The sequence below is a fragment of the Lutra lutra genome, chromosome 9 (assembly GCF_902655055.1).
Source record: "Lutra lutra chromosome 9, mLutLut1.2, whole genome shotgun sequence".
In the NCBI taxonomy this organism is placed as follows: Eukaryota; Metazoa; Chordata; class Mammalia; order Carnivora; family Mustelidae; genus Lutra; species Lutra lutra.
In genome coordinates this window covers 126,965,749-126,989,091 of record NC_062286.1, presented here as the reverse complement: position 1 = coordinate 126,989,091, position 23,343 = coordinate 126,965,749, and the positions used below count along the sequence as shown (strand labels likewise).

Here is a 23,343-nt window from a genome sequence, read left to right as displayed (position 1 = left end):
TCAGGGTCCTTGACTAAACATGGCCTTACTCTCTCTTGGTCTCCATTGCCTCTGTTGTCTGATGGGGATGGAACCGTGCGCTCCCAGCTCTGTAGGGCTGTGTGTCTTTATCCTCCCATCCAAGGACTGTGTGTTCGTTACAGGACACAGGGCAGTCCTCCCAAGGGGGCTGGAAGCCCTTTGTTTGTGGAGACACTGCAGACTGAATCTGTGGAGGGGTCCATGTGCTAGGGGAGCTCTCATCAGGTCAAGAACAGAGAACACACTCAGGACTCTGCAAACAAAGGAGTTTTTACCCCAGCCTCTTAAAGCTTTTCTGGTAAGGCATGGCTTGCCTTCCTTGCAACCTTGGACTTTCTCTGCTGCTTCTTCCCTGTTTGTCTTCATCTTCGGGGATGGTGGTGGGAACAACACACACCGAGAAGATGGGCAGCACCTGCGCACCCAGCAACACGGATGCTCTCAAGCAGCTCAAGGAGTAGCTACCAGAACAAGGCTGTGATTCTAGAGTCACAAGGAGTGGAAGGCAAGGCAACTCTGTTCAAAGCTCTGCAGCCCTCCAGAGGAGGGTGGGAGCGTCCTGATGGGGGTGCCACGGCCAGGACTGGTGTGGAAAGAAAGCAGCTGGCTGATGTGGGAGATTGGAGTCTCAGCATCAGTGGTAAGCGAGGTGGCTACACAGGAAATTCTGGGACAGGCAGAGGGTTGGGGTGGGGGGAACCCCAGTGGTGTGGAGCTGTACACACACTCCTGTTCCACTTTGTAACCCAGTGGCCTTGGGCATCTCTCTCTGAGTCTCCATGTCCACATCTGTAAAGTGGGGGAGAAGATCCTCCAGGTCCCTCACATCCTTCTCTGTGGACCCTGCATTCTCTGGCCTTTGCAGGAATCTTCACTCCTATCCTACTTTGATCTTTGTGGCTACAGCTCCAGAGCCCTGAATTTCACTCTGGCTGGTGCAGGGAGGTGACTGTGGCTCTTGCCTTTTTCCACCCAAACCCCGGATCCTCTGATTCCTTCTAGGGACTCCCCATTGTCATTGTTCACTGAGCTATGTGAGGGTGAGCAAGTTCTAGAGACTCAGAGAAGCCTAGTTTCTAAGCCTCAGCTCTGGACCGAAAGGGGTCCTACTCTTACACACACCCCAACGTTTTCTGAGGAGCATCATCGACCATCCCCCGGCAGCCCCCATCAGGACGGACGAGCCCAACGTCGTGTGGGTGACGAACGCCTCCTGTTACAGCAGCAGCCTTCCCTGCCTCATTCTGATTCCTGTTTGGATAATTTACCTTGCGGCTCCAGGATTTTCTCCAGCATAAGCGGGGATGACTCACATTATTGCCCTAAAACCCCACGGAAATGTATCACCCCTCGCCTCCTTCCCAGTGCGATAAATCTGATTATAACTTGTAGATGGCCACTCGTGGTGGTGCAGTGGTTTAAAATGCACTGAAAGATTCATTCAGCTAAATCGAAGTTGTCAGGTGGATCGCCGCAGGGACTTCTCGTTGCAGACACAACTTGTGTTACGTCGGCTGTAGCCTTGTGGCGGCTTTCAGACTGCGGCTAGGAAATAAATCCATTAATCAGTATGGACCGCCCCGACTCACGCCGCTAGGCTGTGGGCTCCATGAAGGCACGGGGTATGTCTTGGTTCCCTCACTTGCCTCTTAGTGACTGGCGTAATATACCCTTGATAACAGACTCTGCATTTTCATTTTAACATTATATTCTTTAAAAAAATAGAATTGCCAGTGATCACAGGGGGAATGACCTCAGAGAGCCTCTCTTATAGTCCCTGGGTGAGAGTCCTGAGGCCCAGAGAGGGATAGTGATCTCTCCCAGGTCACACAACAAGATTGCATGGGAGAGCTGGATGTGAAGCCTGGCTCCTGACACCCAACGCAGCCTCTGGTTCTCTTTTTGTGCTTTTCTTGGCAGCTCCTGTCAAAGAAGGATGCTAGGAATTCCATTCGGCCTTTATTCTAGTGTTTTACAGTCTCTTCTGAGTAATAAGGTCGGCTTGTTTATTAAGTTCAGCTTCAAAGTAGGTCAGGGATTTTATTTCTGTGCATGGGCCATTAACATTCTTAAGTGAGAACACATTTTTTTTTTTTTAAACTGAGAAAATATCCTCTCTGTGGATGAGATGCTCCACGTCTGCCTGTTTCCTAAGCTGTGTCAGATCCTTTTATACGGCAGAGCCTCTGTGAGCTGGCCCCCGCAGGCTTCTCAGTGGAGGCTGAGGCCAGATGGGAGGGACAGGGAGGGAACCACGTGAGCTCTGAGCTGGAAGGGCAAGGTGATTTCTGAAGGCTTCTCAAGCTAGTTAGTGGTCACACTGAAATGAGGTCTGTGGTGTGCGTTGTTGGAGTTAGTTCTCTGAAAAACCCCAAATACTGGCTTAGAGGGTTGAATGCGATGTCAAGAACTCTCTCGAATCTGTTGTGACGCACGTGCCTTCCCAGATCCGGCCACCCAGTGGCCAAGCTGGTGGAAGGGAGTCAGGGTCTAGCTCTTGCTGCTGCTAGGGAGCTGTCAGGGAGAAGGATCAGGGCGCACCCCGGTGGGGAGCTGGGGAGGGGGAGAAGGGCGACACGACACCTCATCTATTTAGGGCTGCTCCTGAGGGTAATATCAATTTTACATTTTTAGCAATGACCTGAATTGTTTCATAAGCTCACTCCTTCGTCAATGGTTTTACCCTAAATGGGGCTGGTAACACAATAAAAGAAAAATGGTTTCCATTGACAGTTCCTCTTGAGGTGCCGTGTCTGACAGAGCGAAGGCTACAGAAGCCTGACCGGCTGCATCCCCGTCTTGTGGCGACTCTGTGGAAGGGGAGAAAGGCCCGGATGTAAACAGCCAGGAGTGCAGGCCACGGTGGGCTGATTAGGCCCCCCACAGCATTTTCCCCACATCGGTCTGTTCCGTGCCCACTTCCATAATTTCTTTCCCTTATCTATTCTCTTATTTAACACTTCTGCTTAAAAAAAATGCACTTTCCTTGATCTCTCAAATGAGAATTCATATCATTATAATCGTTACATTACAATAGTGAAAGGAAGTCTGGTGGATCTCAAGTAGGTGGAGAGGCAGGCAGAGAGAGAGAGAGAGAGAGGAGGAAGCAGGCTCCCTACTGAGCAGAGAGCCCGATGCGGGGCTCGATCCCAGGACCCTGAGATCATGACCTGAGCCGAAGGCAGAGGCCCAACCCACTGAGCCATCCAGGTGCCCCTCTGGTGGGTTTCTAATGCAAACTCACGTCCGTCTTCGACTCTTACACTAATGTATGGGTCAGCACCCATTGGTATGCCCCTGATTGAGTCGCGTGTGTACCACACTTCGGAACGTGTCAGGGAGGCTTTCCCAAGCAGACGAAATATTAGCAGGGCCTTGAAGGATGAACTCTCTGAGCCAGTGCATGCCACCCGTGGATAATCCTAGTGATTCTGTGCAAACACATGGAGTGTCTGAATACACAAGTAAGAGGTGATGTCATGGCCCCCTTGGGACTATGCTTTCTACTGATGTTTAGGTAGTTGGCAAAGAAAACCTCGTGAGATTAGATTTCTCCTTTGTTACCCCTTTCACTGCTTTGATTTTGTGCATTGAACTCCACGATTGCGAGTAAGTTGTTGGCTTCCTCTTTGCGGGCTCTCTGTGAGCATTAGAAGTCTTCCAAGCCAGGAGGACACAGGTGAGCAAGGCCTTTCACTCCTTCCTTCCTTCCTTCCTTCCTTCCTTCATTCATGTGTTCATTCACTGCTACCTCCAATGCCTTGTCTGCAAGACTGGAGACTGGAAACACATGCAGAATTACCACATAAAGGGCAGAGTGTTTGAGGAATTACTCAGTTGCCCTACATGTTGTCATTGTACAGGAAATGAAGGTGGTAATGCAGTGGTTCTCAAACTTGGCTGCACATTGAAAAAAACCTGAAGTGTTTAAAAAAAAAATGCTGGTGCCTAGGTCTCACCCCAGAAATTCTGATCTGATAGGTAAAGGTTGGAAGCTAGACGTCAGATGCTTTAGAACTCCTCCACATGGTTCTTGTACACAGCTGTGTGCGAGCCACGGGTACAACCACTAAAGGTCTTCTTTTTAAAGAGTAGCATAGGGGCCCCTGGGTGGCTCAGTGGGTTAAAGCCTTTGCCTTTGGCTCAGGTCATGATCCCAGGGTCCTGGGATCAAGCCCCGCATCTCCTCCTCTCTCTCTGCCTGCCTTTCTGCCTACTTGTGATCTCTCTCTCTGTCAAATAAATAAATAAAACCTTTAAAATAAAATAAAATAAAATAAAAAAATAAAATAAAAGAGTAGCAGAGCCTAATCCAAAGGGTCTTTGGTCAAATGGTACTTGGTACTATGTGAAGAAATGGGCATGGCAGGGTCCAAGCTGTTTGACATTCAGGTGTGGGTTCAGCCCAGCCCTCCTAGAGGACTCCTGGGGAGCTTCCAGCCCTGCAGGGACTTCCCATTTCTTAGGAGGGGGGCTTATTTCATGCTGCTTGTCTGCAAAGGAACTGGTTGCTTTAGCTTTTGAATTGACTGCAAGGTACCAAAATGCTCCCACATCAACCTTCTGGGCAGAACACCTATGGTTTGGGGTCAGTCTTGAGTACATCTTAGCTGTTGGGAAACCTCACTGAGCTTTCCAATCAGGAACATGCAGAGTTACATTTCCTTTCCCCGAGGGGAATCAAAGGTAGGAGAGGAAATTCATGGGCCCATTTTAAGAGAACATTAAAGGCCTCCAAGCTGTGAAAGGCTCCCTAGGAAGGATGCCCTTTGAGATCAGTTCTTTAAAAAAAAAAAAAAAAAATGTTAATACCTTGGAGGATCGCAACATTAAGCCTGTTTGTCCTTTGGTGTATGTGACTTTAATCAGATTGCTTTCCTGATTAAGATCTAGAAGAGGTTTTAGGCAAGGCTTTTATTTTTTTTTAAGCTTGTTATTACTTATATGTGTTTTTCTTCAATGAAAAATGAGAGCAATTTCGCTGAGACCATCAATGTGCCCTACCGAATAGGCCGAGGTATATCTTTGTAGTAGGGCAAGCTTTCACATTCACTTCTCATTTTATTGCGCATATGACTACAAAGGTGGGTTTTAGGCCTTTTCCTTCATTTTATCCCACCGCATTAAGAAATAAAGAGACAGATTTTAAGGCTAGCTTTTCTTCGTAAATGATGCTGTATGTGCTAGAACATTTGAATTCATGTTTCCTTGGTGGAGACCCTTCTGTCCTACCCTGCCGTGGTATCTGTGTTCCACTGAGTCCCATCTGGGCAAACATCCATCTGTAGTTTGGTGACTGTTTCTTCACCAGGTATATCCTTTTTGAAGTAATGGCAAATTAATGCCTTCATGGGTATCACTGTCCAATCATATATGGAATAAATATACCAAATGGCCAAGTGTTAATTCCCTTGTTTGCTTACCACTGCAAAAAAGAAAGCACAGGGCTTACCAAGTGTTCCAACATGTCTTTAAGTGCATTAAAATGTCTCCTTTGAGGGCATTCTTCAGGAAAAGTAGGGTGCCTCCTTTTACTTTTATCTCAAGTAGACTCAGCCAAGTCCTCCCCAGGCTTCTGCCTGGTTGGTGTGCTGTAATTTCAAAGGTGATTCTGAAACCGATCTTGAAGGAAGGTGTAAGCATTTTGTGTGTGCATTCGTCTGTGCCTCTTGATGTTAACTTGTAGCCAAGACTTTTCCCTTTTTAGTCCCCAAGACGTCTGGTAAAATTCCTTCACATTTATAATTATTTATGGAGTAGGTATGCAGTATTAGTCATATATTACCCCAAAATGTGGTTGCTTAAACCAGCAAGGATTTATTTTCTCAGAGGCATGGGTTAGGGATGGTGGTGCAGCATTATGGGGCGAGTCTAGCTTGGGGCTCTCACAGGCCGCAGTCATCTCGAGTCTAGTCTGTGGGGAGATCTACTCCCAAGTTCACACACTCACATGGCTGCTGGAAGCCTTCAGAAGATCCTCTGAAAAGAGGACTCCTGTGGCTGTTGGTCTCAGAGCCTCATTAGCTGTTGGCTGAAGTTAATCATTTCTTTGGGAATGTATGGCTGTCCATAAGACAACTCACAACAGGGTAGATAGAGGAGGGGGAGGGAGGGAGAAAGGAAGAGAAGAGAGAAGAAAGCAGGAGGGAGAGGGAGGGAAAGAGGAGGAGAGAGTAGGGAGAAGGGAAGGAGGGAGAGGGAAAGGGGGAGGAGAGGAAAGGGAAGGGAAATAAAGAAAGGGAGGGGGAATAGAGAGATACACAAGGAGAGAAAAGGACAGAGCAAGGTAGGTGGTAGTCTTTCTGTAATGTAATCTCAGTAGTAACAAGGTCATGTCACTTTTGCAATCTTCCTTTTGTTAGAAGTGAACAAGAGGCCTAGCCCACTTTCAAGGGGTCAGTCAGTGTTACACAGGAGCGTAGATATCAGAAAAGTAAAGCACGGGGGGCCATTTTAAAGACTTCCCACAGCAACTGGGGTCTCCAAGCACCACCAAAAAAGTGACGGTCATTTGCAGATATGGTTCAGAATTTTCTGGCGCAAGAGATACTGAGTTTCAGCTCTTTACAGCTCTATAGTAACAAAGGTCGTATATTAAGTATCTAAGTATATTTTACACTTCCCAGATTGACAGCTGCTTAATAATGAAGCACTGATTGAATTTGGGGTAACACTGCCATCTTCTTCCCTGTCAAGTTCAATGAAGGGATTCTGAAGGACAGTGCCACCTTGGACACATGCCTCTTGGGTTATAGGTTCTGGATTTTACTATCTTACATCTTTTTAATAGTTTTGAGCATATGCTTCCTAGTTCCCATTTTTAAGCAACTATCCATCATCCTGATTGAAAACACAATTTTAAAAGTATTATGCCTCTGAAAAATAAATGAAAAGTGCCACTAAAACTCGCAAAACAAAACAGACATATTTTTTCAACATTTCTCTGTTACTGAAAAATGCTCTATGGCAGGAAATAGAACCAAATATAGTTATATGTTTGCCAACTGAATGTTTGATTGAACACAATTTTGTCAGGAACCTGAACTGATTTGTGAGTGCTGATGAATTTGAGTACAGTAAAAAAAAGTAAAAAATGCATGTGGGCTTGACACTGAAGCAATGACTTATAACTGGGAGAATGGATGAATTGAACCTTGTCAAAATTAAAACTTCTGCCCTGTCAAAGCTCCCATGAAGACAGTGAAAAGACAGGCTATAGAGTGGGAGCAAATATTTGCAAACCATGTGTGTACAAAGGACTAGTATCAGGGCTCCTGGTTGGCTCAGTGGGATAAAAGCCTCTGCCTTCAGCTCAGGTCATGATCCCAGGGTCCTGGGAGTGAGCCCCTCATCGGGCTCTCTGCTCAGCAGGGAGCCTGCTTCCCGCCCCCACCCTTGCCTGCCTCTCTGTCTACTTGTGATCTGTGTCTGTCAAATCAATAAATTAAAAAATCTTAAAAAAAAAAAAAAACCCACAAAGGACTAGTATCTACACTACATAAAGAGTTCCGAAAACGCAACACACTGTATAGCAGAACAAAACAACAGCACCAACCAGCCAAACCAAAACCAACAATTTAATTAGAAAATGGAAAAGTTCTCTCATTGTTCACCTCCCTTTCCAATTTCCCCTAACTCCCTTCTCCTAACTCCCCATGTGGGGGGGTGGGAGGTTGGGGGAACCAGGTGGTGGGTATTAGAGAGGGCACGGATTGCATGGAGCACTGGGTGTGGTACAAAAACAATACTGTTATGCTGAAAATAAATTTTAAAAAATGATTAAAAAATAAAAGAAAATGGAAAAGTTCTGAGCAGATGTTTCACTCAAGAGGATATGCAGATGGCACAGAAACCCATGAAAAGATGTTTCATATCAGTAGTTATTAGGAGAGTCCAACTTTAAAACCACAGTGTCGTATCACTGCGTACCAGGATGGCTGAGACAAAATAGGAGCACCAAATATTCCTGAGGATGCAGAAAACTCCAATCCCTCATTCATTGATGGCGAGAGTACAAGGTGGCTTTGCCCTCTGGAAAGCAGTCTGGCAGCTCCAGGTTTCACAGGACCTAGCGGTTGCATTCCTGGCCATTTATTCCAGAAGAAGGAAAACCAATAGTCACACAAAGTCTGTATAATCATGATTATTCACAGAAGCTTTATTTCGTGGTAGCTAAAAACTGAAACAGCCCAGGTTTTTTTTTTTTTTTTAAGCCAGGTGAATGGTTAACTGTGGTACATTGTACCATGGAATCCTACTCAGCAATTAAAAAAAAAAAATGAATTGTGGCTATGGGCAATGACCTGGTTCTATCCTCAGGAAATTATGCTGAGTGAAGGAAGCCAATCCCCAAAGACTATGGACATTTTTTAAAATGTCAGAATTTTAGAAATAGAGAATGGGCTCGTGGTTCCCAGGGCTTGAGAATAAGGTTGGGGGGAGTGAGGGGGGAGGTGAGTATGGTTATAAAAGAATAACATGAGGGTTCCCTTTGGTGGTGGAAATGTGCTATATCTTGACTTTTTCAGTGTCAATGTTCTGGTTGTAATATTGTATAATAGATTTTTTTTTTTATGAAAGCTTTATTTTTTACACTTAAAGGCTGATGAAAAACCATTGCTACTCCTATTAAAATCCAACATCTCAATTGGGAAGGATATCTATATTTCCTCATTAAGTATCATTTAAGTTTTCTACAACACAACTTGGAAGCATCCAGCATGCATATGTAATTTCAGTACAATGGATTCAGGACCAAGTGTACATGTTACAGGCATCAGGGCTAGATTACAAATTGTTTCCTCCTCCTCCTCCACCTCCTCCTTTTTCTCCTTTTTTTCTTCCTCTTTGTCTTCATCTTCTTTGTCCTCTTTGTCCTTGTCATCTTCATCTTCTTTGTCTCTGTCTCCCTCTCTCCCTCCCACCTCTGCTGCTGCTCCTCATCCTTCTTCTTCCTTTTCTTTTCAATGCATTTGATGATTCATCGGTAATATTTGGTGATGGCCACCATCTTAGTAGTACTCGTGTTTTGGGCCCCAATTAATGACGGGTTAATCAGAACATTCTGAACTGTAATCTTGCAGGAATTGATGCTTTTACAGTTGGGGACTGTGACGTGGGCATCTGTACTGTAAACCTTTGCCCTGTGAGAGACATTGGAGGCCCTCCTTCAGTTGACGCAGCTACGGTTTTGGGGTTGGTGTGCTAAGTGTGGGAGTACTTGGTCTGCTAGTAACTCAGCCAACACTTAACCACAGAGCTGTTATTCTTCCCATAGAAGTAGATGCCTTTTTTTTGGGTAAATATTTAAGTGTATAATTTGGAGCAATCAAGCAATATATATCAGGTGTTAACCTAGGGTCTGAATATGGTTCAATTAATGGCAAAGGAGTTTGATTTCTTTTCCTTGCAATATCTAATAAAAAATCTCTTGGGGGAGGAGATTTAAAAGACTGATGAGCACGACCCTGGATTGCCAACCACATATCATTGGCATCCACAGTAGCTTTCTTAGCATGGCTTGAATAAATTTTTGCATCATCTGGAATTGTGGTCACATATCAGAAAGCAGACTCCAACATCTGATTTATAACTCTCAGCTCCTGTTCCGTAATCCCTGTATCTTTCAGGATTTGTACTGTCGTCTGTGCCTCTTTGGCATGCTCTTGGGAGAAGCCATCTTGCCAGACTCCACGGTCAGACTTTGCAGGCTCAAACACCCACATTAATGTATTTCAGTCCTGCTCTTGATGCAGGTCCTTTGCCTAGACTGGTTTTTCCAACCCCTGGTGTTCTTGGAAGCAGGATATTTGGAAGCAACATGATCCTCACCCTTGCATGATAGATTTTTTTTTTAAAGATTTGTTTATTTTAGGGAGGACGGGAGGGAGTGAGAGTGAGAGCAAGCAAGCAAGTGAGCAGTGGGGAGGGGTTGAGAGGGAACGGGAGAACATCTTAAGCATATTCTGCACTCAGCCTGGAGCCTGACTTGGGACTTGATATCACGACCTGAGCCTAAACCAAGAGTTGGATGTTTAACAGACTGAGCCCCACCCAGTATGCCCCTTGTGCACAAAGTTATCATTGGGGAAGCTGAGTAAAAGATACATAGCATCTGAGTGAAATAAGTCAATCAGCGAAAGATTGTCGTCTGATCTCTCCGATATGAGGAATTTGAGAGACAAGGCAGGGGTTGTAGGGGTAGGGAAGGAAAAAATGAAACAAGATGGTATCGGGAGGGAGACAAACCATAAGAGACTCTTAATCTAATGAAACAAATGGAGGGTTGCTGGGGCGTGGGGGTGGGGGTGTAGGGGTAGGGTGGCTGGGTTATGGACATTGGGGAGGGTATGTACTACGGTGAGTGCTGTGAAACGTGTGAGCCTGATGATTCACAGACCTGTACCACTGGGGCAAATAATACCTTGTATGTTAATAAAAATAAAGATACATAGCATCTATTATTGGTTGGAATTGGTGTAAATCCATAATTATCTCAAAATAGTTTAATTAAAAAAATTAACACCGATGCTTAAAGTGGCAAGCTGGGTTCCTGGGGTCCTTCTGGGCAGAGATGAGCAGTCCCTTTCTGAGGTAGTGTGCTCTGTTCAAGGCTTCTTGTACTACTGAGTTTTCTGATAATCTCAAGCCACCAATTCTTCTGACTCCTCTCTACTCTCAAAATATTCTTCATTCCAAACTTTAATGGGGGAAAAAAAAATCAGATTCCCTGACAGAAGAAGATTCTTCTGGCTTTTGCATTGACTCATCCATTCAATGAATACTTATGAAGTGTTTACTGTGTGCCAAGGATCAAGGCAGGTGCTGTGAATAAGATACTGAAAAATATCAACGTGGCCTCTGCTCTCGTGATGCTTACATTCTAGTGGAGGAGACCAGCGGGAATGGTCACACAAAATGTAACTGCCCTGAAGAAGCATGTCTGAGAGCTTCCGGGGAGGTCTGGAAATACGGTTTGAGCTGAGCTGTGGAGAGTAAACTAGGTGGAGCAGGGAGAAGAGGAAAGAGTATGGGCAAAGGCCCTGAGGTAGAAAGGCTCACAACACATTAGGAATATTTGAAAACAGACCTATGTGTCTGGAGCCTGAGCAGCAGGAGGGCCAGTGGCAGGAGATGAGGCTGAAGAGGCCGCGGGGCCCTGTCCCTCATGGTGCTTGAGGCCACGTAATAGAATATAGTTGTTACTTTTGGAAGATCAGGTTAAGACGGGACACAGAGTGGAGAATAGATCTGAAGAGGGAAGAAATAGAAGCAGGGTTAGAAAAGCTTATACAGGGGCACCTGAGTGGTTCAGTGGGTTAAAGCCTCTGCCTTTGGCTCGGGTCATGATCCCAGGGTCCTGGGATCGAGCCCCGCATCGGGCTTTCTGATCAGTGGGGAGCCTGCTTCCTCCTCTCTCTCTGCCTGCCTCTCTGCCTCCTTGTGATTTCTGTCTGTCAAATAAATAAATCTTTAAAAAAAAAAAAGAGAAGCTTATATATATCATGCAAATGGATGATAGGAAGCTCTTCCCTTTTTGTTGATTGAAATCTAACAGCACGGCAAAGTACATTGGCTTTAATATATGAAAGGATGTTAGACTTGCTTTTGATTTTCATCCTAATTTGAGACTCTGGGATTTTTTTCCATACGCAGTCATATAGTCTATGAATAATAAGAGCATTATTACTTCCTTTCCAATCCTAATGTCTTTTATGTCTTTTTCTTACCCCATGGCGATGGCTCGAGCATCCAGTAAAACTGGGGAGATTTGGGGGAAAGGATTTAGTATTTACCATGGACTGTGATGTGAGACCATGTTTTGGATGCTTGTTATCAGATTAAGGAAATTTCCCTTCTCTTCTTAGCTTGTTGAAAGTTTTATTGTGGATAGGGGCGCCTTGGTGGCTCAGCGGGTTAGGCAGCTGTCTTCCGGCCCAGGTCTTGATCCCGGGGTGCTGGGATCGAGCCCCCCACGTCAGGCTCCCTGCTCAGTGGAGAGCCTGCTTCTCCCTCTCCCTCTGCCTGCTGCTCTGCCTACTTTCGCTCTCTCCCTGTCTGTCAAATAAATAAATAATATCTTTAAAAAAAAGAAGTTTTATTGTGGATAGATTCCGACTTTCGTCAGATGCTTCCTTGGTATCTTTTGGGATTGTTGCATGATTTTTAATTTTTCAGTCTGTTAATATGATGAGTTATACTGATTAATTTTCTAATATTAAACTGATCTTGTATTCCTGGAATGAACGCACTGTGGTCACGATCTATTACTCATTTTATGTATCCCTGGATTTGGTTTGCTAATATAATGTGTAGGCTTTTTATCTCTCTGTTCATGAGAGAGATTGGCCTGGAAGTTTCTTTTCTTGTGATATCCTCGTAAGGTCTTGGCGTGACAGTTATCCTAGGCTTGTCAAATGAGCTGGGAAGTATTTCTTCTGCATTCTTTTGAAAGCATTTGTGTAAAGGTGGTATTCCCTTGAAACCTTTTCTACATGTAAAAATGCAAGTTTCTTTTAGAATTTTGTCCCAGGGAGGCGTTCTTTCTAGAAACTGTGTCACTTTGTCGATCACCTCAGAAGTTGCTCTGTATTTCTCTGGGTTAACCTCTGTCTGTGGTTAAGAAGCACATGACGGAGGTGTTAGAAACATTTAGAATAGTGCCTGAAATGGGATACCCAGTAAATATGCCCTCTTCTCCCCTTCCATATTCTCTCCTTGCCACAGAAGTACCGAGGTCCTGTGGCCTGTGGTGGGTGCCAACTTGAAGCCACTGCTCCGGATCTCAGAGTCCAGGGTCCACCTGCTTGAGTCAGAATTATGGCGTCTGGTCTGTGAGGCCTCAGTGGCCCATGGTCTATGAGACCTTTCCATGTTCTTGTGTTCAGAGGCCTTCCCCAGAGCGCTGCTCTGTAGGCCTGCTAACACCAGCTCTGTCTTCCTGCTGGATGTGGCAGAAGGCAGGGGCAGCCCCGGTGGGGCCTGCGGTGGGGGTGGAGAGGTTGGAAGAAGCCATGTTTCTCGGATCCCTTTTATAAAGGGGGCATTCACCTCTTAAACTCTCCCCACAAACTGAGCAGCCTGTCCTGAGCCCCTTAATCTGTCTGGACACCTTTTCCTGACACTTGAGAGCCGTCAAACCTTGTAGTCACTTCGGCTGTTTGAGCTGCTTAGAGCCCAGTACCTCCTCTCCCTGTTCCCACCCCGCACTGGCACCCAGGGATTTGCTGAGGAGAGAAATTTGCAAAATAACAATATCTCTAAAGCCCCCGCCCCTTTCCTTTGCTCTCTCTCCTGTGTCTGGTAACATAGCAACTGAGGGAACTGCCTGGACTCAGGTTGCCCTGAATTGCCTCTTTCTCTCCTCCCTTCCACCCTCCCTCCTCACCACCCAGCTCTCCCCCTCCTCCAGCTCTTCTCAGACGTGTTCTGTGAAGACGGCCCCCGTGTTTCCCCCTGGTGCTCGTGGAGGGTGCGTTGCCCATCTGGGTGGGAGATTAGCAGTTCCCACATGCAGCTTCATGAGCCCCAGGTGCCCTGGTGCTGCTCAGATGCCCAGAGCAGAGTTCGTGGGGGGCTTGAGAATGGAGGGATGATCCTTAACGGAGGGGGCTGTGGGCTGGGGAGAGGGACAAGTGCGGGAGGCCCTGAGGCAGGGGAGAAGGGAATAGCTTATGTTTCACTGGGGGCCCATCATGTTACAGATACTTGCATTGGGTCTTCAACAGGACCCAGTGGGATGGGATCCATTACCCTGGCTTTACACATGAAGAAACTGAGGTTCAAGGGAATTAATTGAATTGCCCAAAGTCATAAAAATAAGTGATGGAGGTTCTAAGTCACACTGTCTGTCTGTCTGCCCGTGGTATGGGAAAATGAATATGAACATGCGAAAGGGTAGAGTCCAGAGTATGGGGCCTTGTGTGCAGAAGCCAGTGCCGTGCCCAGGGATGCTGGGCAGGACGCGTGGAACAGAAACCACGTACATGAACCAGGCAGGTGTTGTGGAGGTCAAGGAAAGACTGGTCCTCCACACGTGTGCATGTGCCTAGGACTCACCTGGCCTATTGGATCTTAGTCTTATGTTGGTCCTGGTGCAAGTTCTGGTCCCTTTGCTGCCCCCTCAGTCCAATCAGAGACTGAGCCCTGGCCAATGTCCTAAACCCGTGTCTAGTCCTCTTTCTCCAGCCCCATGGCCATTATCCCGGTCCAGACATCATCATCTCCTTCTCAGTGGTGGACATGATGCCCCCTGACTCTGATGTCTCTCCTTCGGACCTGTTCTTCTCCTGGCTCTCAGGAATCGTCCAGAAAGAACAGGGACGTACATCACGTGACTCCTTACAAAGCCTCAGGCTGAAGCCCTGGCTCCTCAGGAAGACTCTTCCCTCTCTGGTCCCCGTTGACCTCTCCAGTTGCCTTTGGGCCCTTTCCCCCTCCCCTGACCGTGTTCCAGCAGCCGGGCCATTCCGGAGTGACCCCGGCTCTTCTTGTCCCCACGCAGATGCCTCCTTCCCAGGAGACTCTCTCTTTCTCTCACAACTTCATGATTTGATTTCTCCACGATGCCTTCCCTCATGCCCTCCATCTGATTGCTGCCTCCGAGTCCCTCCCTAGGGCTGTTCTGACTAATTACCACAGACTTAGCGGCTTAAAACGTAAAAACTCATTATGTCCCGAACATGGAGGAGGTCAGAAGTCTACGGTGGGGCAGCAGGGCTGCATTTCTTCAGTTCTAGGCGAGGGTCTCTTCCCTTGCCTCCTGCAGTCTGTAGAGGCCACTTGGATTCCTTGTGGTGGCGCCTTCCTCTGTGTTGGAAACCAACTGCGCAGCATCTGCTGGCCCCTCTCTGTCTCTGACTCTTCTGCTTTCCTCGGTCATTTAGAGCCTTCTGATTCCACTGGGTCCTCCTCCTCAGGCCAGGACACTCTCCCCACTCATGACTTCATCCCATCTTCAGAGTCATGTTTGCCATGTAAAGTTCTGGGGATGCGGGCACGGATATCTCTTGAGGGCCACCATTCTGTGTACCACACTCTTCTGGGTGTCCCCCAGACCTTGGCCTGCCGCTGTCTGGCCTTCCTCACCGTATTTTGCATCTTAGCGATCCCTGCCTCTGTTTCACTCCCCAGCCTCCTAGGTCTGTCCGGGGTGGGGACGATGCTTTGCTTTGACTTCCTGTCTTCAGACACAGATCCAGCCCCTGGTACTTGTTCATTGAACAGAACCCCTCTCTCCCTGGCTCTTGTCTGCCAGTCTTGCTCTCCAGCTGCCCCCGGTGTTGAGAACCCTGGCAGTTCCACGCATCGGTCAGACCTGAGGACCAGAGCAAGCCATCCCCATACCCCAGCACCGCCGGGTCCTAGCTGCATGACCTGGGTCAGGATTCTCGGCCTCTGGGCCTTCGTTTCGTCAGCCGCAAGGTGGAGAGAATTATAAGATCTTCTGTCAGTCGGGATCTAGGAAGGAAACCCCAAACCGTAGTGGGTACTTCAGACAAAGAGGTGTTTAATTTTTTTAAAGATTTTATTTATTTATTTCACAGAAAGTGTGTGAGAGAGAACACAAGTAGGGGGAGTAGCAGGCAGAGGGAGAAGGAGGCTCACTACTGAGCCGAGAGGCCGACGTGGGGCTCCATCCCAGGACCCTGGGATCATGACCTGAGCCAAAGATAGACACTTAACCGACAGAGCCCCCCAGGTGCCCCAGACAGAGAGTTACACAAGGGTTGGGAGGATGACAGAGCAAACGTGGGACACTGAGGTGGCCAGGAATTGCAGGAAGCATTTCTCACACGCGGCGCTGTGGTCACACAAGAGAATGGGCATGTGGAGGAGGGACCCTGCTGGGCGATGCGGAGCCCTCTGAAGACGGAGACCACAGATGGTACTGCTTCTGAAGGGGCCGATGGGCGATGTCCGCGCATCTCCTTCCCTCTTCCACATTGCTGGTCTCTGCAGGGAGCCTCCGCAGGTCGGACTGAGCCAAGGCCGGTAAGGGAATCCCTAGTGCAGTGTGTAGAATCTGTGCCCGGGCATCACAGAGCCGCTTTTCACACCATGGCCTTGGAGCCGAAGGACCGGAGGTGAATAACTAGCGCATTCCTTTGGGATGTGGTCTCCCTCACCTGTAAAATGGATACTGTGATAGCGCTTACCTCAGGGTGTGCCAGGAGGAATCAGTGAGTCCACACGCATAAATCCTAGACTAGAGCCCACACATGGTGTCGGGAGATTATTCGCCCTTGTCCCTTGCCCTTGATGCCTCCTGCGGGTGTGACAGACAGGACGTCTCTGGAATCAGAGCTTCAAACTGGCCAAGGCCTGATTTCCTTCCACCCAATTCTCTAGAGCCTACCTGCTGGGCAGAGGTGGGGCAGGGGAGGCAGACCAGGCCTGTTCATGGACCTGGGCTGTTCCAGAACGAGATACTTCTACAGTGTGGCCTCTGATTCCGAAGGCCTGGGACCCTGGCTCTCCAAGGCCACCGCTCCCTCCCTGGGGCGGGGAGATAGACTCCTGATTCATACTTTCTTAGGACCCTTGATTAGCTGGCCAGGAAAGAAAGGTTCTTCTAGAATGATTACTCTGTTCTTAATTTTGGGAAGTGGCCCAAAGAAGAGTGATCTCAAAAATATCGAGGCGCTGGGGGAAAAAGAGGAGCCAGGAGCAGACAGAGTGTTACAGATCATGAAATCCCGCCTGGTGCTGAGTCGTTACTGAATTATGCATTTTTTTAAAATGACTTCATTGGTTGCAACACGACTGTGTTAAGTAGACCGAGGCTGAGCTCTTAAATGTATCTGCTTGTGGAAATGTTGGCAGGAGTATACTCTGACATTACTGGGGCCTCTCTTTATCCTGACATGGGAAAGGGAGCACATTTAATAGAATCTTTGTGTCTCTCTATGGGGGGGGGTAGTGCAAAATGAGGGCACCAGCTAGGTTTCCCACCAATTGCTGGTTGGGAGGTTGGAGACGGTAGTCTACACAGTGCACTTGGGATGTGCTGGGACTGTTCTGGGAATTCCTGACTCTACTACGTCATGGGATCCTCATGGCAAACCCACGTGCGGGAGGTGCGGTTATCTGTGTCTATATCTATAATGGGGTTATCGTCCCCATTTTACAGATGAGGAAACCGAATCACAGAGAAGTTAAATAACTTGCCCGGGTTTTCCTAATCTCTTGCCTTGGGTTTCTCCGCAAACGGGCCCTGAGATAATGGTTTGCAAGTTATTTATCTGGAAATTGAAGAGAACAGTGGTAAAGGGGCGGGGCAGTGAGGCAGGAAAGGAAGAGGCTGGTTTCTCCTAGAGTGTGCATGAATGAGCTGGTCGTTCTGGGGAGCCTCTGATGCTCAGGTCCGCTAGAGATCCTTTAAAAGACTAAGTAAAGCAGGCCCGTTGTCCCACCAAGGGTCAGGGAAACTGGGCTGTTGTCTGCCAGTAGCTCCTGTTCCCTATTGGGAAAGAGTGGTTGCAGGGAGTGGTAATACCCTGGCATGCCCAGTCTGCCCCACAGTGGGTCCAGCAAACCCTGGCAGCTGTAGGAAGCTTCTAGGCCGGGGCATGTCGGTGCTGGGGTTAGGAAGTCACTGGTGCGTGGTAGTATTATCCACTGAAACTACAAGTGACCCCGAGGTAAGTCAAGAGAACATGGCCTGGGTGCCCCACAATCTGCTGCAGATGGAATAGAGAAGGTAGCTCAGCCATAGGGAGAAGTTGCTTAGAATCCTAAGAACTAGAAATGTTTATGCCAGAAAAGGGAAGAATAAATGCTTATAGGTGGTCCATGTCCTCAAATCCCACACTGGGGAGGCAAAAACTGCTGGGATGCTCTGACTCCACGATCCAGCTCACCCTAGAGCAGGCCCCATGATGGGGCCTGGGAACCCAAGCACACATGGCTTGGTGTTTGCTCTCGAGAAAGATCCACCAGCAAGTCGTCTCCATGTGCCGTACAAGTTCTGGGATGAACTCGTGCTCAGGGAGCCCTGAAGGGCCTGTCCACTCCAGAGGATGCTGTTGGTGTGCCCAATGCATGTCTCCCTCCCCTGCCTGGTGCACCCAGCCCCTGGCTGCCGAAGGCTCCCACCTGCCCCCTCTGCTAGCTTGAATATCGATTGTTCCCCTGCGAATTCAGGTTCTTCCTAGAGCCTCAGAACGTGACCATGTTTGGAAATGAGGGTCTTTGCAGATGTAATTTATTCAGTTAAAGTGAGGTCATACTGGGGAAGTGTGGGAGCTCATCCAGTGTGATTGGTGTCCTTAGCACAAGAGGGAAATGTGCACATAGAGACACAGACACACAGGGGAGAAGCCACGTGAAGACAGAGGCGTGACACATCTGTACTCCAGGGAAGATGAACATCTGCTGGCAAGCACCGGAAACTAGAAGAAGAAGGAAGGACTCTTTCCTGGAGGCTTCGGAGGAAGCATGTCCCTGTTGGCACCTTGAGTTCAGACTTCTCACTTCTAGAATGGTGGGGTAATAGAATTCTGGTGCTTTAAGCCACCCAGTTTGTAGTACGTGGTTATAGAAGCCCTAGGAATCTACTACAGTCTTCCTGGGGTAAGTGTCCTCAGCCACATGGACGCTGCTTGGCTCAGGGGCTGGGCCTGCACCCTAAAGTAGCCTAGAGCCAGTTAATGACACAAGTGTGCAAATGGCTGACCTCATCTCCATGGGGGACAAGGGAGGTGATGCAGTCTGTGCTCCAGAGCTCCCCTGGGGTTAGGCTGCTGGAGTCTGCTGCTCGAACCACACCCACGTTTGGCTTCCTGTCATTTCCCCTACCATTCCTCCTTCTCGAAATTCCTCCAGTCAGGCACTTGCACAGAATGCTTGTCTCAAGATTGTTTGTCAGGACTCTGGGCTAAGACCCAGCCTTGGGGTGAGAGCCAGAAGGGCATCTCAGAGAAGAGCTGACCCTTGAAGGACAAGAAAAAGCGAGGCACCTGGAGAAGGGGAGGAGTGAGAGACTCTTCCAGAGAAGTTCGGTGTGTCTGTTAGATCCTTTCAGGAACTCAGTTCCTCCATCCTCGAGTCATGATTTTGATTCATCCCAAGGTGGATGTCTGTCTTCAAGTGATTTTTTTCTCCAAGGAAGGGCAAGTAGACATTGTATTTCCCACAGGTTTCAGAGTCTGAAAGTGTCTTTCTGTTGGCTGTGCAAATGCACCACAGTTTAGCTGTGGCTGGGAAGTCCCTGGGCTATGAAACATCTTCTTAAAACCTTGTGTGTGTGTTACATTATTAGGGCTGGGAGCCCCCCTACCCTCCACCACCAGCACAAGGCTGCCTGGGCCCCTGATCCTGGCTTCTTGAATTACTAGTTGTTCAACATTGGGCAAGTTACTTAATCTGCATCTCTTTCTTCTTCTTTTATTTTTTTTAAGATTTTATTTATTAGAGAGAGAGAGAGAGAGAGAGAATATGCATGCACACAAGCAGGGGGAGGGCCAGAAAGAGGGAGGGAGAGAGGGAGACTCCCTGTTGAGCAGGGAGCCCGATGCAGGGTTCCATCCCAGGACCCCGAGATCATGTCCTGAGCCAAAGGCAGATGCTTAACTGAGTCAACCCAGGCGCCCCCCCCCCCACTTCTTCTTTTAAAACAAACAAACAAACAAACACAAACGTGAATCATATTAGTACCTACCCCTGGCGTTGCTGTGACAATTAAACAAGTCAATAAGAACAGTGACAGGTGCATACAATTTTGCAGTACATATGAGCTGGCACTGCTGTCATTTGGGATTATTATTACTATTTTCATCAACTTCCCCGTTATGTCACCATGTTTCAAATTGAAATGCTAAAGTCTGGGAACTGATCGCTTAGTCTTCTTTGTTTCGACGGAGGCTGGTTTTTAAAACTCTAGATGCTTGTGGGAACTTTCCTCGTCTTGTATTTCAAAATATTAACCGGTTTGTGATTAATTTTGAGTCTCATCATTGATTTTCCTGAAGCCCACCGTGTTCTTTATCCTCGGCAAACTCAGATCTTCGTTTATTTCAAAGAAATTTTCTCTGGCTGTGTCTTTGATTACTGTTTGTTCCACGTATGTGATGTCTCCTCCCCAAGCACTTGCAGCTCTTAGCATGAATATCCTCTCCCCGTTCTCTGTAACATTCTCCTCTTTACTCTTTCTTCTCTTCAGGGCAACCCCAACATCTTATTTTGGGAAAACTTACCAAAAATTTTCTTTTTCTTTTTTTTTTTTAATTTATTTATCAGAGAGAGAGAGAGAGAGGGAGAGAGAGCGAGCACAGGCAGACAGAATGGCAGGCAGAGGGAGAAGCAGGCTCCCTGCAGAGCAAGGAGCCCGATGTGGGACTCGATCTCAGGACACCGGGATCATGACCTGAGCTGAAGGCAGCTGCTTAACCAACTGAGCCACCCAGGCGTCCCAAAAATTTTCTTTTGAATAAAACATCCAATATTTATTGAACGTGGTCTCTGTGTTGGGCTGGGGCACAAAGACTGATTCTGGTCGGCCTGTACTGGTAAGTTAGTGCTGTGTCTGCTTGGGTCTTCTGCTCTGAGACCTCAAGGGTCCACACCTGAAGGGAGAAGGTGGGATCTCCTGTTGGCGACTCACAGTCAAAGTGGAGTCTGTAAACATATGCCCACAGCATCTCTATAGTCCTTGGTATAGGCTTTAGATAGTTTTCTTTTCTTTTTTTTTTTTTTTTTTTAAGATTTTATTTATTTGACAGAGAGAGATCACAAGTAGGCAGAGAGGCAAGAAGAGAGAGAGAGAGGGAGAAGGAAGCAGGCTCCCTGCCTAGCAGAGAGCCTGATGCGGGGCTCGATCCCAGGACCCTGAGATCATGACCTGAGCTGAAGGCAGAGGCTTAACCCACTGAGCCACCCAGGCAGCCCTCGATAGTTTTCTAATTAGAATGGTGAAACAGTCTTTCATTCTGAAGATGAAAACCTGGAGAGCCTCAGAGGCTGAGTGGTTTGTCCAGGGTCACAGAGCTGGTTCGTGCTAAAGACAGAGCAAAGAAAGATTTGGACCCTGTCTCCAAGCTAGTTTTCCCTTTTCCTTTTTGATCCTCAAGTCACTATTCTATGAAACAGTCTTGCGTGCCAGTCACTAGCGTATCTAACGAGTATGATGCTTTGAGTATCCATGAAGCAGAATCGAAAAGAAAAATGGGGGTGGTTTGGTTAAAAGTAAAAAGAAAACTATCCTGATGGAGAACCATGGCATGAGCTAACCTATGGTAGCAGGAATGATTAAATAGCGTGAGGGTCTGTGTGTCTGTTGGTGGGTAGGGGGGTGTAGGCATTCCCACAAACTCTCGAGGGTCGGTAAATAGCAATGCAGTTAGAAAGTTGATCAGATAGGCGGTTGGAGGGCGGTGGCAAGTGTCAGAGGACAGGTTCCACCCACCTAAAACGTGTCGAGGCTCTCACTTCATGTCTTAGCAACATTCAGTTTTTCTCCAAAGGTTTGATTCTGTCTAGAGCAGACAATACATACGCACCAAGCTTGCTCTCTAGCTATTTGAAGCACTTTCGCTCTCTGTCGGAATTTCTGGGGAGTCAAACTGTTACAAGTGCTCACAGCAGGAAAAAGAAAGAATTGGTCTGGAGATTGCTGCCTGAGGACGAGGCGGAATTACATTAAGGGGTCACCTCACCACCTACATGTTGGAGGAGAGCCTAAGCAGGTCCGGGGCAGCTGCTGCCCGGGACTCATATGTGGAAGGCTCACAGGGGTTTGTCCTTGAAGTGGTTTGATGCCCGGTTGGGAGGGGCCAGTGCTATCTCTCAGCTCAGCTCCCCAAAGGCTAGACTTTCTCCCTTTGGATTTGGTTCCAGACTTTGTCGATGGAGAGCGCCATCAAATGTGAGGCACTCATTCCTGGCTTTGCATAGTGATAGTGCAGGGTCAAGTAGAAAGAAGGACATGGTGGTTTCATATGTGGAAAGGCTCATGGATGTGAACTGGTGGGTGAAGGAACAACCTCTTCTTAGGAAAAATAGTAGGAATTCAAGCATCTGGTGATGCTGGTAGAATTATTTGGGGACAAATGATAAGGGATTAAAGGCTCATTCCTTCCAGATAGTCTGGGGTTCAGCTCCAGGTAAAATTTAGTGGCATTCTTCCCATCTGCTGGGTCACAGACAAGTCATATTTTGTTTGTTTCTTTATTTTCCTTAAACATAGCACCTACATACAGCAAAATACCTTTATTTGAAGAGTACAGCTTTGTGAGTCTTACACAACCCTAGTCAAGATACAGAAAATTTTTATTATCCCAGAAAGTTTTCTTAAGTCCCCTTCTCGGCAGTCACCCCACCAGGGGTACCACTGTTCTGATTTTTATTATTTAACTACCCAGATCAATATGTAGTACATTTCAGCACTCCTGAAAGTTCTTTTGTGCCTTAGCCCAATAAGTACCCGCTCCCATAGGTAACTGTCATTTTGACTTTCATCACCATAGGTCAATTTTGCCTCTTCTTGAACTTCTCATAAAAATAGAATCCTCATCCTTTTTCTCTCCTTCGTTTGCATAACGTAATTTTGGGATTCACCTGTGTCATACATGTCCATAGTTTGTTCCTTTTCCCTGGCTGTATGGTATTCTCTTATATGGCTGCATGTTATTTGGTTGATCCATAAACATACACCTCCTGTTTCCTCCTCCTCATCAGTTTCTGAATTGCCTTCTTTTCTTCTTACTCCTCTCTCATTCAGTCCTTGAGTGAAAGTTAAATGTGAGCTGCTGGTAGAGGATTGTGTCTATTTTGTTTACTGCGAATCCTCAGCGCTCAGGACAGCATGCAACAGATAGCAGGAGCTCAGTCTTTGCAGAAGGAGTGAACTCACAAATGTTCTGAGCACCGAGATTTAATTGTTTCCCAGTATGGCCCTGTGTAGTACCTTCTCTAGCATCTCACAGCTACAGGACCCCCAACGTCATTCTGTCTTTGTTCATAAACTTAACCTGAATCCTGGGCCCATGGGTCACAAGCTTTCTCTGCAAGGGCTTCCCTGACCTCTAAACCAGATTAGGTCCCTTCATGGGCCCCCTAACTACCTCTGCCACTCCTGTCATGACCTTCATTCTACCATTGTCATTGCTGCTTTAATTGACTGCTTCACCCTCTCGTTCCATGCGTCCAGAGAGCTCACGTTTCTCTTCCCCTGAAGTCCACATACTCAGCACTCTGTCTGGGACATGAGAAGCAGAGAGTATGTACTAGGTGGGATTTCCTTTCCCAGGGAGTTCTGTCTGGTCATTTGTCTCAAGGTCGTGACAGTTAGACAAAGCCCCTCATGAAAAGAAGGATGAATTTGAA

At 47.3% G+C, this 23,343-nt stretch overlaps 1 protein-coding gene and 1 pseudogene across 12 annotated transcripts in view; one reads left to right on the top strand and one right to left on the bottom strand.

Annotated features, from left to right (window-relative positions):
* Nucleotides 1-23,343, top strand: part of PTPRT (protein tyrosine phosphatase receptor type T) — a 1,067,282-nt gene that overhangs the window by 428,148 nt on the left and 615,791 nt on the right. The window lies entirely within an intron of this gene.
* On the bottom strand, nucleotides 9,002-11,755 carry LOC125108831 (transcription initiation factor TFIID subunit 9-like; annotated as a pseudogene).